Source organism: Phyllopteryx taeniolatus, chromosome 8, assembly GCF_024500385.1.
Source record: "Phyllopteryx taeniolatus isolate TA_2022b chromosome 8, UOR_Ptae_1.2, whole genome shotgun sequence".
Taxonomy (NCBI): Eukaryota; Metazoa; Chordata; class Actinopteri; order Syngnathiformes; family Syngnathidae; genus Phyllopteryx; species Phyllopteryx taeniolatus.
Window position 1 is genome coordinate 26,462,501 of NC_084509.1, and position 14,804 is coordinate 26,477,304.

A 14,804-nucleotide genomic window follows, 5' to 3' on the forward strand; every position below is an offset into this window, starting at 1 on the left:
TTTTTTCTGCTTTTCAATGTGTACGTAAGTCGACGTTTTTCCTTTGGACTTCCCGTTCCCGCTGACCCACTTTCCGTCCCTCCCGCAATCGTGGAAACCTTTTCGTTCTTATCGGCCTTTCTGGGTTCTGTTATGACGGCGCACCTGCGCGCCGCATTGCTCGCGTATATATTTCATAACACAACTTTGGACGTTTATTAACGCCCGGGCTCAATAGTCGTTATATTGCTTTTTACCATTAGAAAGTACTCGTTATGTTAATGAGATGTATTAGAAATATGCTATTTAGTAGCTGGTTTAGCAGGATGTGCAGTAGTATGGGTACTACTCTATTCAGTATACTATTATGTATAGCAGTACATCTAGTGTAGTAGTGTGTGAAGTAGTATGCATAGTGGCATGTGCAGTATGTATAGTAGTATGTGTGGTAGCATGTATAGTAGTATGTGCTGTATATTAGCATTTATACTAGTATTCATAGTATCATGTGTATTAGCATGTATGGCAAAGATTCGTTTGTGACTCTCCAAGAAAAATGGTAACACCCCAACAAAGCTAACGCTAACCACATCCGTGTCAAGACGACGAAGGGCCCGATTTGCTAATTTCACAAGTAGCCGATTGCGTCAAATTGCTTGTTCTCTCGCTTCAGCGGGACTGTAGGCGCTGTTGGCAACAGCTGAAAAAGTGACGGAGACCACGGAACATTTGGGAGAGCGCCAACAGTGCAAAATGAAGTTTGAAGTGATGGAATTGGAAGTGTTAGTGGAAGACAAACAAACTGCGTTACAGAAAGGAAGCCAGCAAGTGCATAAAAGCCACGTTCTGTCTTATTGCACTTGTCGTAAGGGCGTAGCAAATGGATGCATTTGCCCATTCTGCGCAACTTTAAAACTTGGGACAGCACACCCCAAAAAGTTCTGTGGGAGAGGTTAGCATCAACTGTCACAGTGCACCGAAAAGACCCAGACGCACAAAAACACCGATTTGAAAGGAGTTTTGTCATCGGTGATATGGCGGGACTCCTGAAGTTAGCTCTTAGATCATTGGCAAGCTCCAAAATGGAACATTACCCAATGGACAATAGGACACGACAATTTCTGTTTCTGGCATTTCAAAAATGTTTACATGAGCGGAAAAGTTCTCATTTTGCCTGCATCCCAGCGGTGCTGCATTTTTTTGCACCTGTTTTTCAGGCGCACGATTTAAAGATGCAAAATCAGCCGTGGCAATTCGTCTCAGGTACGACAAATCACATTGCGCGTGCTAAATGAATGAATTTGTGTATATTCCTCCGCAACGTATACAAAAAACTGCGCGGCAATTTTGCGTGTTTGGCAGACGTAAACAAGTGTTCGCACACGCAAAAGTTGCTAGTGGCCTGGAGCCGAGCTGCCGCGTTCTGCGCCGTTTGAGCGTGCGTCACGTAAGCGACGTCAAGGCAAACATCCTAAGGACCTGAAAAGAGAGAGAGAGAGAAAAAAAAAAGAGGATTCGGTGACGAGAGGCGAGAGCAGCTCAAGCGACGACAGAAACGAGAAAATCACTTGACTTTGGTGTCATCACACACGGATCCCTGGCGTCAGGCCTTTGTTACGGCGCCGAAACCACCTCCCAATACAGATTATTCGCGTCATCGACTTTGCTCCTTTGTTTTCGTGTCTGCGCTGTTCATATAAAACGGGGACAAGTTACGTTTCTTTTTAGCTGATATAAATCAATAACGCTGCGATAAATGACAGACGAAATATTGATGTGATGTGTGTCTGCGCGTGCGTGTACATGTACGCATGTGCGTGTGCGCGAGGAAGCATCGCAAGTGTGACTTTGCAAATATGCCGACGACACAGATTAGCTCGCTGCAAATATTTGCAGCAAATCAGAAAATGTGTGTTGTTGGGGAGCCGCACAGGCAGACTCTGATTGTTCAATACAAAACATGTGCTCTCCTCTCCTAACATTCTCGCTGGCCATTTTCGTAGCTACACCAACTCAGGGAGTCCAAGACATAAATAATGCGATCATTTTCAATTGACAATGTCAGAAACACATTCACTATGTTTATGATTGTGCTTGTGCAAGTTCCTAATATTCTGGTTACCACAGACCAAGGGCTCTAAGTGTACCTAATGAAATGGCCGGAGGGTGTATTTTATGCCGCGTGAGGAAGAGTATACACACACACGCGCACACACACACACGCACACACACACGCACGAAGCCCTGAAGTTACTGTATCTTATCATTCATCACAGGTGTGCATGTTGAAGGGACCCCACCCATTACCGGTTTCCATCTGCGACTCACTCATACAGTGTGTGTGTGTGTGTGTGTGTGTGTGTGTGTGTGCGTGCGAGACTATAGTTGGGCTACACAGATATAAACGTTATGTTAAAAAAAAAAAAGTATTTCAGCCCAACTCCTCCCTTCTGACCAAACCTAGATCATCTGTCATGAGAGATACACAGATAGATAATAGACAAACACATATATAAATATAATAAAAATCATTACAAAAATAATAACAACAATAACAATAAACAATACAAATACATCTATATAAACACACGCACACACACACGATACACTGTATTTGAAGTGATATCCCATTCGATGTCCATATGCTTTAATATGATGTCGATCGACCCTTTGCAGCTGTAACAGCTTCAACTCTTGTGGGAAGGCTCTCAACAAGGTTTAGGAGTGAGTTTATTGGAACTTTTTTTCCCGTTCTTGCCAGAAGCGCATTTGTGAGGTCACACGCTGACGTTGGACGAGAAAGCCCGGCTCACTGTTCACTCGAAATCAACCCAGAGGTGTTCTATCGGGTTGCGGCCGCACCAAATTCTCTCATTCATGTCTTTATAGACCTTGCTTTGTGCACTGGTGCACAGACATGTTGGAACAGGAAGGGGGCTGTCCAAAATCTCTTGGTATGCTGAAACATTCAGAGTTCCTTTCACTGGAGCTCAGGGGCGAATATTTTGGACAGGTCCAACTTTGTGGGACCTGTGCTGAGATGGGCCCTTCCTCTTCCAACATGACTGTGCATCAGTGCACAAATCAAGGTTCATAAAAACACGGATGACGGAGTTTGATGCGGTGAACTTGACCGGCCTGCCCTACAGAACACTTTTGGATGAATTCGAGCAGAGGGACTGAGAGCCAGGCCTTCTCATCCAACATCTAACACGTAACCTCACAAATGCGCTTAAGGAAAAATGGTCATAAATGCCCATAAGCACACTCTTAAACCTTGTGGAAAGCCTTCCCAGAAGAGTTGAAGCTGTTATAACTGCAGACGGTGGACCGATGTCAAATTAAACCCAATGGACGAATAATGGGATGCCGCTTGAATTCATATCTGAGTCAAGGCAGGTGAACGAATACTTCTGGCAATATAGAAGTGGCTCAGGCATCCGGTTAGGACGCCTCCTCGGTGAGGAGTGCCGGCCTCGTCCCGCCTGGAGGAGACCCCGGGGGCGACACGGGACACGGCTGGCGCGGGAACGCCTCGGGATCCCCCGGAAGAACTAAGAGCTGGACCAAGCGGCTGAGGACAGGGAAGTCCGGGCTTCCCCTGCTAAAGTTGCGGCGCCTGTGTGAAGAAAATGGACGGATGGATTCAACACCCACACTTTTTCCTGTTAAAGTGTTGCAGACCCGCACTTTTCCTGGTGAAACGACTCAACACACCCACACTTTTTTTTTCCAGCGAAAGCATTCGACACACACACGCTTCCTGGCGAAAGGGTTCAGCAGCAACAGCTTTACTGGTGAAACAGTTCAACGCCAAACTTTGACCTTTGAACGGCTCAAATAGCCACACATTTCCCAATGTCACATGACTTTTTTCCAGGTAAAGGATTCAAAAGCGACACATTTCCTGGCGAAAGCAAAACTACATATTCGTAATTCATTTAATTTGGGCCCCGATTCCAAGGCACCGTAGTTGGAATGAATGTTTGATCCGACTTTTGCGTACACGACACGGCGTTCCGAATGACACGTCCCGTGGCCGCTGCGATCGATAGGCCGCGCCGCGAGAGAATCTTCCCGTGATGACATCGTGCCGAGGCGAAAGCGACACCACGCGCAAATCGAGCCGTGGCGAGCAGAGGTGGTCGCACCGGTGTGACAACACACTTCATTAGCTGTGTGTGTGTGTGTACAGCTGGACACACAAAACACACACACACAACAATAGAAGAGGTCGCCAACAGCTGGCGGAATGAGCGCATGCTATGCACAATAATAGGTAAGCCATCTCACCTGCTCGCTTTATACATGGCGTCCATTTTAAAGTTCAGAAAAGGAACATTAGGCTAAGCAAAGGGTTAACTTTTGGCTTTTTCTTTGGAACACTAAACACAAAAATGCTCAGGGTAAAGAAGCGCACGCCTCGAACGTGGCACAAAAGTTCAATCAGTCATCCTGTATGATTTTGAGAACCGCTTCGCAGTAATTCGATTCCGAGGAATCGTTTGTTTGCTTTCCTGACGGTGGCACGTATCGATTACTTTTTTTTTTTTTTTTTTTTTTTTTTAAAAAGAACTACGGCTTTCAACAGGGTTTGGTTTTTGTGTGATTTTCGCCGATAGAGAATGTGCTCACAAAAACTTTTTGGGACGTTTTTTTGACGTTTTTCTCTACATTGTACTTCCCGTGTAAATGTTCTCACGACGCGTGCTGCTGACCTCGTGAAAGCGATCCTGACCTCAGTGGGTTTCATCTGGCGAAATGAAAATCAAAAAGGTCTAAAAAGTGACATCTGCAGACGACCTCTTCCACCCTCACAGGAATTCCATTCTGACTTTCACCCCTCTGTGACTTGATGATGTTTGCACGCCGCCTCCGTCGGAGGACCCCCGGCCTGCCCCAATTAACAGCCCCCCCACACACACACACACACACACAGATGCATGGAGTGTGGCACCCAGCTGTGCCAGATTAGCCAGCCTCCGCCCAGGCCATTAAGACGGCAGCTTTGAAATTAGCACTCACACACCAGGCAGACAAAAAAGAAGCCTGTGAAGACGACACGTGCCACCTGAGGAGGATGTGACGCCCACTCAGAACTCACAAGATAAAACTCGCATTTACGCCAAGACAACTGAGGGCAAAGTGCCGCAATTTGGAGACTGCGGAGTCTAAAATTGTCCAAAGTTAAGTGTTTATTTTTGCCATTTCCACCCTCAAACGTTAGAATCCGTTCAACCAATGGGAGACCGGCTGCGGTTGACGTTGCCCGTACGGTATCGGCTCGGTTCGGCACAGCCCATATTTGGCCTTAAAACAGTACTGCTGAAAACTGGAAGACCACACCGTATTGAACGCACCATGTGGAACAAAACACACTTGCGAACAACAACAAGACCAACGTGCTCCTGCATTGACATCTTGGTCCGTTGCAGACACATTTTTATCTTTTCCAGAGGAGACAAAGGGAAAAAGTGTACCAAAGGGGAGACTGCGGAGTTCAGACCAACCGGCAATGCTAACATAAGCACGAGTGCTTATTTTTGCCCATTTTCTATCAACGGTGGTGGCGTACACCAGTGGCATTCGTCGCCCGTAACAACTTGCTTTGGGCAAAGTGTCAGCCAAGCGGAGACTGTGGAGTACAGCACAACAGCGTCCACAGCTAGGGCACGGTAATAGGCTAAGCTAAAGTTAGCAATATGCTAACAAACAATAACAGGGCTGAGAACGTTTTTACTTCCCGGCACGTCGGTCGCAGTAAGAACAGACAGGGTGGAAAGTGCAGCTGTGTGGAGACTACGGACTACAACGCTGCAAGTTTCCAGAGCTAAGTCTTTGTAACAAGCTAAGCTAACGTTAGTGATACGCCAAAAACAACAACAACAATGGCAACATAACTCATATTTACTTTTTTCGTCATGTCGGTCACAGTAAGACGAGACGCAGGGCAAAGTGCAGCGAAACAAGCTAAGCTAAAGCTAGCAACATGCTAAAAAAAAACAAAAAAAAAACAATGGCTGACTTAACGAGACTGAGTGGTCGAGATCAGGGACGAGCGAGCAGGGGAGAAAGACGAAAAAAAGTCAGACGAGGAGGAGGAGGAGGAGGAGGAGGGGATGAAGGAATGAATGCTGCTGTGTCTTCAGAATGTGTGTGTGTGTGTGTGTGTTACACTCCAGTACACAAGCTCTTCTCATTTCCAGGAGGAAACACTCAGTTTGGCCCTCTGCGGCCACCGTAGACGTGACGGTGAGACCATTTTACGCAAACGCAAAATGAATGCCTGCCACGGAAAGTCGCTTCGTCAACTCTCAAAACAAATCAAGAAGACAACAAATGTTCCTTTTTTTTCCTTTTTTGTTTCTTTTTAATCGGGCGTTGAACATCACAGACAAATTCCGGAAATGTTCGTCCATTGACCGCGATTCAGCCGCGAGACAGTTCGCGCGTCTCACCCTGTGCTGCTGTTTTGGTTAGCTACAGGGTTCGAATGAGTCGACCGATCTTATGTCAATTGAACTGACTATCGGTGGAGTAAAATGAGGCATTAAGACACTTTAAAAAAAAAGGATTTTTACATGACGAAAGAAAGTGTGCAAGTGGATTCAAGAAAAACTTCCCCAAATCACTTTGAAAGCTTGTTTTGGTGTGAGCAGAAATAAAGCAAAAGGACATTTTCATTTGCTTTCACCATTGAAATCAAAATCGGATTTTGTCAGTCCACGTGGATCGAAGCGAGCACAAAGTGACCCTCAAACTCCTCAACAAAGCCGACGAGGAGCTCTTCGGTGTTGGTTTAAACCGTCAAAGATAAAACTGCTGAAATGGTGATAGCATCTGCAAGTTGACAAGCGAAGGGGGGGGGGGGGGGGGGGGGGGGTGCTGGCCACAGCTTGGCAACAGTTCTCCCCCCCAGGCTGTGGGAGAAAAAAACTGCAAATCAGGTACACTATTTGTATGTGTGTGGGTGGGGGTGGGTGGGGACCGTGGGGTTGGTGGGGAAAAAAACTGTTCAATTCAGAAATTGGATTTGTGTGCAAAAAACCCTAATTAAAATTCAGTTGTTCTGTTCAAAAAAATCTTGGTTGAAGCAGAAATGTAATTTTTGTGATAATGTTTGATTAATTGCGCAAATTGGATTTTTGTGAAAAGAAAATCTGATTTTTATGGGGGAAAAAATTAAGTAACACTGGAAATCTGGAAATTAGAATCAGAAATTTCATTTTTTTGTGGCAAAAAAGAAAGTGTTGTTTTTGTGATTTTTATCAAACAAATAACACAACCTAAAAACAGATTGTGGGAATCTGGGTTTTTGTGGGGAAAAAAATGATTTTCATGAACTCAGTTAAAATCAGAAATTGAATTTTTGCAAAAAAATTGACTCAGACTGAAAATCAGATTTTTGTGAAAAATTGCTTAAAATTAGAAACCAGGTTTTTTTTTTAAATAAAAACTAGAAATCAGATTTTTGTTAACAAAAAAAAAAAGGTTGACATTGTTTCAGTGGAAAAAAACTGTTTTTATTTAAAAAAAAATTCTAATTGGAAAATGGATTCAGGTGGCGGGACGAGAGTTTTCCGAATTTGAAAAATCCCTTTTTTTTTTGTGTCAGAAAAAATGTAACGGAAACGTGACTCGGCCCGATCAGGAAGTAACCCTCCAACTCCCCAACAGACTGATGAAGATCTCTGTGGGTTTTGGTCCAAACCGTCAGATATAAAAAAAAAAAAAAAAAAAAACATCTGCGGTGTTAACTAGCGAAGCGTCGTCAGCAGTTATCCCTCCGGGCCGCGTGGCGAGCCTCGCCACATTTGAATAGTTGCCGCCTGCCTGCCTGCCTGCCTGCAGCCATCTTTATTGTTCTCCACCTGGCGCAGAGAACCCCAAAGCAGACTGGACCGTCACCTTTGCTGTCTTTGTCGCTCCCCGCCAAACATCGAGTTCACCAGAAAGCGTGAGCGAGCGAGGGAAGCGTCCTACCTGAGCTGAATATTCCAAGGAAGAAACCCCCCTTTCACTCTCGCTGCCTCCTGTCAAAATAAACACATTGCCAGCTCATTTAGCGCGTGTGTGTGTGTGTGTGTGCGTGCGTGAGTATTTATAACACGCGGCGTGGTATCTGACATAAGCGGCGGCGGCAGCGTTAGGCCTTCCTGGCAGATAGAGAGAGGGGCCGCCGCCGCCGCCGCCGGGTCGGCCGGCCCGCAGCCCGGCGGGGGTAACTTTCCTGGCTCGGGGAAGCCTCGGGACAATCCCACCTTTCATGGGGGCCGGAGAGAGCGCCGCCGCCGCGGGCCAGGGAAATGTCTCTCTCTCTCTCTCTCTCTCTCTACCGCTGGCCAGAACCCAGCCTGCACCCCCACCTCAAATCACGACGTCCACGGTCCGCGTCCCCGCCAGTCTGATCGGCAATGCAAAACATATTTTGGAGCCTAATGTAGCGTCTTGGAGGTAAATGTTGGGTTCAAACGCTAAAATATTCGCGGGCAAACCCCCCCACATGAGTTACTGTGTAGCCCTGCCCCCGCAGCGTAGCTTATTTTCGTGCCACACTGTATATATTTTTAATCTATGCATAAATCTACTTACTTAAGATACAAAGTGTGAAAAACAGTGATGGACGAGTACCAATACCAGAGGCAAAAAAATGGCAAAAAAAGGGAATCATCTGACATCAAGTCCTGCTCGCCAGTAGTTGGCGCTAGACACAGCACCCCGTATTGACAGAAAAAAAGAGAAGTGTTGAATTTTTTGCAGATTGCTTACAAAAAGAAAAACTGAAATCTCTCACAGCCGTAAGTATTCAGACCCTTTGCTCGGTATTTAGTCGACGCACCCTTTTGAGCTAATCCAGCCAGGAGTCTTTTTGGGAATGATGCAACAGGTTTTTCATTTCCATTTCAGGATTACGGAGGCCACTGTGCTCTTAGGAACCTTGGCCAGATCTGTGGCCTTGCCACAATTCTGTCTCTGAGCTCTTCAGGCAGTTCCCTGAACTGGTTGCCAGCCAATCGCAGGGCACATAGAAACAAACAACCATTCGCATTCACATTCACACCTACGGGCAATTTAGAGTTGTCAATTGGCCTACCATGCATGTTTTTGGGATGTGGGAGGAAAGCGGAGTGCCCGGAGAAAAGCCACGCAGGCACGCGGAGAACATGCAAACTCCACACAGGCGGGGCCGAGGATTGAACCCCGGTCCTCAGAACTGTGAGGCAGACGCTCTAACCAGTGCCGCCTGTGATATTTCAGTTTTTTCAAAAATAAATCAGCAAACATTCCAGCAATTAAGTTTTTTCCCGTCAATATGGGGTGCTGTGTGTACATTAATGAGGAACAAATGAACGAAAAGGATTTTAGCAAATGGCTGCAATAAAACAAAGAGTGTAAAATTTAAGGGGGTCTGAATATTTTCTGTACCCGCTGTACATCAAGAAGAAATTAAAAAAGGTCTTTGTTCACATTTAGCTGTCATTGCATGCATTGAAATTTTATTGAGACAAATTTATGTGCATTTCATTTTTTTTTTAATTGTATTTTTCCATCAAATCATTTGTTAATTTGTTTATTGTAAGTGACAAAAAATATGAGGAAAACCTTATTGATTTATTTATTCAAATGTATTGTAATGTTTTTATTTATTCAAAATAAAAAACAGCAAAACTAACAATTATGAGCATTTCATTACCTTTTTAATAATATAATTATTTATTTTTGTAAATAATTGGAGAAATTAGTCAATTAAATTTGTCAATTTAATGAAACATTTTATTTATTTTATTAAAGAATTGGTTAATTAGTAAATTAGTCATGAGTGAAATACATTTTATATGTGCATTCAATGAACGACTCTATTGTAAATAATTCCGGTAATTAGCAAAAAATCTATTTTAATGCGCATTTACTGTTTCGAATGTTTTCATTGATTGATTGTTTTTTGTTGTTTTGGTTTTTTTGCCCGAGTGATTGTTTGTCGTTGGACGGCCTCGGCGGAGGTCTTCCCCCTGGGCTCCGGCGTCCATATGAATATTCCTCTTGTATGTCATGTTCTGCAAGGCTGCCGTAGCTTCAAAACATTCCTTCATCGGCAACTTTGCCCACATAATCCCCCCCCCACCTTGAGCTCCACAAAGCTACCTTTTAGCACGTTTAAAATTAGACTGCGCTGCAGTAGTAGCCAGTGAGGGAGACGCTCTCTCTTTTTCACTCTCGATTTGGGAAGGCTGGCCGGCTTTCGGAAGACGCCGCTGTCGCTCGGCCCGCCGCGCTCTTCCCGTAAGGACGCCGAGCGGCGTTATTCAAAGCGCTGCGGTAAAGAACGGGATCCAAATAAAGATGGCATCCGCGTGGATGGAGGGAGAGGGGGAACAGGATCCGAGCCGCCTGGGACAAGGAAAATGTCCAGGAACAAATTGCAGTGGGGGGGGTTGGGGGGGGGGGGGAACATATTATATCTATCACTCAAAGGTGAGCTAGTGTCACAAACAAAAGTTTCGGGACATGGCTACGAAACTCAACGGCAAATATCGACATATCGTGAGCGCTATCGTAAATTCGCGACACGATGGCGCCTTGAGATACAACTTAGTGACGTGAGATACAAGTGACTTGAGATGTACTCATGTAAGCCTCTAAGTCTTTATTATGCTGCCCTCCGGTGGCTGAGGTGCACATACCGGAAGGAGCGGCGCAATGTCCATTGAATTGAAGTAAAAAGTGGTTTCATTCTTGACTTGATATTTAATGATGGCATTACTGTATGTTTTTAGAAAGTGCTATTTCTCTTTTTGAAAACAAGCGACAGTATAGTTTGTGAAGTGTATTAGTATTTATTTTATTTTTTTCAAAATACAACCTTTTCTGATCAATGATGTCATTTTCGTGCTCAAATATTGCAACTGAGTGACAGGATTTTATTTTTCATTTGTTTTCCTTTTTACTTAATGATTAAGACCTGCCAGTGAGTGAAGTGTTGGCCAATCACATCACAGCAGGCGGTAAGGCGGGGCCTAAGAAGGAAGTCCCTGGCGCACGATTCATCACTTCAGAATTGAAAATGTGTCATCGTGAAATCCCGCCCGGACGCTGAACGCAAGTGCGGGACATCCGCTCGCAACCAGAGTTGCGAAGTGCTGCAAAGTCAATTTAGTCCGTTGAACTTTCCAAACTTGAACATGGCCAGAATTTTGAAATAGCCTAAAAGCTGTTTGTGCTTAGCGTTGTTGACAATATGCGCGAGCGCGTGTCCCATCGCTGTTGACGGCGGTTCTACTCTGACGCTCGCCATCCTGCATCCTGTTGTCACGTCGACTCTTCTTGATCCCTTCCAGGAAGCTGCCTGGCTTTTCACCCTCAACAATGTGTACCCACGATGACTCACTCGCTGGCAGCATCGAAGTTGCGCGCGCGCGCGTCCGTGTGTGTGTTAGGTGTCGCACGGCTTCTTTTTTTCCAAGGTCGACACAAATGTGACGAAAGACCCGTCGACGTCGACGGGTCGTTGATGACGTCTTTGATATTTTTTCAATAGGGTAATAAAATTGAGCCGCCGCGAACGAGAGTGGGCTAACTCAATTTGGATCATTTTGCTACTCTTTTAGATTTGGTCACTTTATTCATTTATTTATCGGGGATGCTTTCGGTTGAGTTTTTTTTTACGATGAAATGAGCCACCGCGAACGAGAGCGGGCATTTTGCCATTTATAATCATTTTGATGAGCTATAATTACATTTTGATCCACAACTAAGGTTCCGTCTTCATATTTTGTTCCATGGATTAATATCATCGAGGTTGCCCGAAAGAAAGGAAACAAATGGGGATTAGAGCACGGTTGCACTAAACCTTTATTTCAAAGTCCCAAATAGGCATCGAATCTAGCAATACTTCATGAAAGATGATCAACAACATTGACAAAGTACAACTTACTTTCTCAGTCGTCTATCAGTTTGTAAGCCTCACTTTGTGGGATGAAAACCAAATCGTGTGACAGCGCCGGAGGCACAAGTCACTCTGGCAAAAAAAAATAAACAAATAGATCGCGCAAGCAACACCAGCTAGGAATGAAAGTCGCGAGCACGATGTAGCGCAATGTCACAAAAGTAATGCTCGTGTTTCTCGAAGTCATGGAGTAAATGTAGCGTTTCAAAACGGCCAACTCACTATACAGGGCGCTCCGGGTATATAGTGGATACGGACGGGAGTGATTCCGAACACAGTCAATGAGTCTTTCATGGCTGAGCGTGGCGGCGCGCTGAGGTATCCATGCTAAGGTACGGACGGTAGGCTATCTATGGGCTCTTTCAGCGCACGCCGCGTGGCCAAGCGTATCGCTGTCACGCCACGGCAGCGCCGCGTCTGCCAGCTTCTCGCCACGGAAGAAAAGAATTCTGTTCTGCACTCGGAGACGTCTCGCTCGTTTTGGAAGACGCGCTCTGACGCCCGAGTGCTAAAAAAAGTGCTTTGACAGTTCGTAAGGGAAGTGTCCCAGGGATTTATTCATTAGACACAGCAACATGATATTTGGTGGGCGTGTCTAGCATGCGCAGACCCGCAAAAAAGTCTCAAGAAGCCATGCCCGAAAAGACAGAAGAAGTGTCTCATTTTGATTTGAAGTGGACATTTTGAAGCCGATGACTTTAAAGCCAGTTTTACTTAGCAACATGAAATTTGGTAGACGTGTCTCTTATGAGTCGACCCACAAAAATGTCTCAAGAAGCCACGCCTGATAAGACACATGAAGACCACTATTTTGTTTTAAGGCAGCAATTTTAGGTCCCTTGCGATAAGAATTCTCTCAAAATTCAGCCCCCAAAGCCACTTTGACTTGGCAACGTGAAATCTGGTAGACAGCTACTGTATTATGAGTAGACCCACCCGAAAAGTTTCAAAAAGCCATGCCTGAAAACCCACGGGAAGTCAGCCATTTTGGTATGACTTTGGTATGTTACTGTTACGTCGCAACTTGTTCGCTTGAGTTGAGCAGTCGTCGAATTTCACAATTCTCTTTTCCCAATACAAATATGCAGCTACATTTGCCCAAACGTTCGTTCAGCAAGCTCAAACGATCAAGTCTGCGCATCGTTGGGAGAAGAATAAGAAGAGTATCCGCCCTTCTTTTGACAGCGGCACGGCCGTTTGGAATGTTCAAATGTTAAGGAGCCGAGCCGTCCCGTCATCCTAAAAGCAAACACGGGTCGCTCCCGTTGAACACTTGGAAAGAAAACAAGACGACGCGAAGGAGGGAAAGGAACAGAGCCGCCGGTTGTGAGCAAACACGACCGGTTGGACTGGTTACTGCAGGGAACATTTCACGGAAGCCGCAGGAAAGCCACGGCAAGCCGCGGGATGGACTTTTCCTCCTTTGCCGCATTCGTCGTCAACATTTATACATTACAATCCACCGATGTTTGGTTCACGACGGAAATATGCGACATGAGGCCGACTGACGACCAATGTGGTGCAAGTACGCATAATGATATGAGCTAATATGCGATATTTGAGGTGTGCAGAAAACGACAAATGACGTAACGATACTACATCAGCTGCATAGGCATGAAATATGAGTCCAATATGCTACAATACAGGCGTATACAGATTCCATATTACGTAAATATGCTACGTTAGATTCACCATGCCTACTTAAATATGACAAATACGGTCTACATTGGAGGTAAACGTGAAATATACGCTTCATCGATACATACATTAAATATGAGCGCTTTTGAACCTAGAGGAGATGTTGAGCCAGTCCAGAGCAAAGTCAATGTTTCAGAAAATGTTTACTTGCTGCCTACTCTGGATTTTTTTTGGTTGTTTTTTTGCTCACGTTTCCGTTTACATACGCAGACACATGCCTTGTGTCTGCGCGGGGTTAATAAAATGTAAAGACGACAGAAATATCATCCAGGAAAATATTCAAGGTTCAGTGTCGGTCTGAAACGAGTGCAAAACGCTGAACGGGGACGCATTTCAAGCTTCATCTCAGCCACATGTTTGACTTTGCTTTCTTTTTTTGAAGATGTCCAGCAACACTTCGCCGGCGAGACGGAATTTGCGATTGGGCGTGCGCGATCGCTCGCTGCTCAAGGAGAATTGCGCCAAAGTCTGCAAACAACAACATTGACTTTCCTCGGCTGCGTCAATGAAAACAACAACAGAGGAATCACACTGCGGACCTCCACGCGCGCACACACAGATATACAATTGTATAAGTGCGTACGCACACACACACACACACACACACACACACACTCTGACACTTGTTCCCCACTTTTGGCCAGAAATAGCAAAATAAACAGAAAGATGTGAGCTGAAAGGAAAAAGGTCAGAGTAGTTTGCAGGCAGCATAGAGGAAACCAAACCTCACTTGACCCCAAACGGACCAAAACAACAACATCAACACCAGAACTTTCTCCACATCTCATCCGGCCCCTTTTGACTCGGCACTATCTCACAAAAGTGAAAACACCCCTCCACTTAGGACCGGGTCCAATTGACCGATTCCATTGGAACTGTTGCACCTCCAATCATGCCCGCCTCTCTTTAACGATGCGTTCATTTCACAGCAGAACGTCATTTCGCACGGTGTCGGCCGCCACACACGCGTTGACGCTTTCCCGCACAAATCTCGAAGTCGCCGAAAGATTTTGCCCGCTGAAAATGGCCCAAAAGCGCATTTTCGGACCGAAATACTAACATCGGTGGAATATCCCGGCCGAGACAGGATGAAAAAAAACGCGACACGCGCTCGACAGCAAACAGGCGCTTAGCCTCAAGTCGATAGCCAAAGCTAACGAAGCTAACGCTGGCAGCGGGACCG

At 45.4% G+C, this 14,804-nt stretch overlaps 1 long non-coding RNA gene across 1 annotated transcript in view; it reads right to left on the minus strand.

Moving 5' to 3' along the window:
- The window catches only part of LOC133482034 (uncharacterized), a 31,605-nt gene that overhangs the window by 2,913 nt on the left and 13,888 nt on the right, over positions 1 to 14,804 (minus strand). The window contains exon 4 of the long non-coding RNA XR_009789674.1: positions 1 to 3,598. This exon is cut by the window's left edge and continues 2,913 nt beyond it. This is a non-coding gene — a long non-coding RNA (uncharacterized LOC133482034). The remainder of the gene's footprint in view (positions 3,599 to 14,804) is intronic.